The sequence below is a fragment of the Otolemur garnettii genome, unplaced genomic scaffold (genome assembly GCF_000181295.1).
Source record: "Otolemur garnettii isolate 467f Iridium unplaced genomic scaffold, OtoGar3 scaffold00068, whole genome shotgun sequence".
In the NCBI taxonomy this organism is placed as follows: domain Eukaryota; kingdom Metazoa; phylum Chordata; class Mammalia; order Primates; family Galagidae; genus Otolemur; species Otolemur garnettii.
The window spans coordinates 4572079-4573226 of NW_003852463.1; the positions used below are offsets into that span (position 1 = coordinate 4572079).

The following is a 1148-nucleotide window of genomic DNA, read 5'->3' on the forward strand; positions in this document are numbered from 1 at the left end:
CTTGAGCCCAGGAGTTGGAGGTTGCTGTGAGCTGTAATGCCACGGCACTCTACCCAGGGGGACAGCTTGAGGCTCTGTCTCAAAAAAAAATAAAAAAATAAAAAAATAAAAATAAAAGAATGGTGGTTGACAATGGTTGGGAGGGGGAAGGAAGAAAAGGAATAAGAAACTTCAGTTTGAGAAGAAAAAAGTTCTCAAAATGCATGGTGGTGATGGTTATACAATGTAAATGTGCTTAATGCCACTGAACTGACACTTAAACATGGTTAAAATGGTTAAGTTTATGTTTACAAGTGGTAAAATTCATGTATTTTACCACAACAATTTTTGTTTTAATTTTTAAAAAGTTTAAATATACTTTTCTTTTAGGCTTCAGAAATGCAACTACAAAGGTAAACTTTATTTCAAAGTAAACAAGAGAAAACAATACTTAGAATGTTGTAAAGGCAAGGCAAAGTAAGAGGATGGTAAGTATTTGTTAAAACAGAGGATTAAGGATGTCTATAACAAAGGTTTTAGAATTCCTATATGCTACCTGTTCCCCACTTCTATGTCACACTATTTCTAAAGTGCCAAACATGGGGGAGTATGGCCATTTGGAATGCTTCTATGCCATAACCTTCTGGCTGGTGAATAAAGCTCTTCCTCTTTAGGAAAAAAAAAAAAAAAAGTGCCAAACATGCTCTACTTATCAGTTAGGAGTACATAAAATAAATTAACACATAGTTGTTGGGTCAACTTACCTACTTTTTAATGAAGTAAATATTGTCAACTTTGATGTGAAATCTCACTTTCTAGGCAATATACAGCTTATCAAAATGAACATATAGGTCAATTACATATAAAATACAGAAGATGTACCAAATGTAAATAGAACAACAATTTTTGGTTCTTTTAAGAAAGTATCTCAGTTTACCATAATTCTAAGTGGTTCAAAAATGTTTATAGGTACTTCAGTTTATAGCTGAATATAAATTTGTGGATCATAGGAATACAGGGTTCAGTTATATATTCTTCTTCTTCTTTTATTTTTTTGAGACAGAGCCTCAAGCTATCCCGCTGGGTAGAGCGCTATGGCATCACAGCTCACAGCAACCTCCAACTCCTGGGCTCAAGCGAGTCTCCTGCCTCAGCCTCCCAAGTAGCTG

At 34.8% G+C, this 1148-nt stretch overlaps 1 protein-coding gene across 3 annotated transcripts in view; it reads right to left on the reverse strand.

Moving 5' to 3' along the window:
* Positions 1-1148, reverse strand: part of ZNF638 (zinc finger protein 638) — a 113792-nt gene that overhangs the window by 33240 nt on the left and 79404 nt on the right. The window lies entirely within an intron of this gene.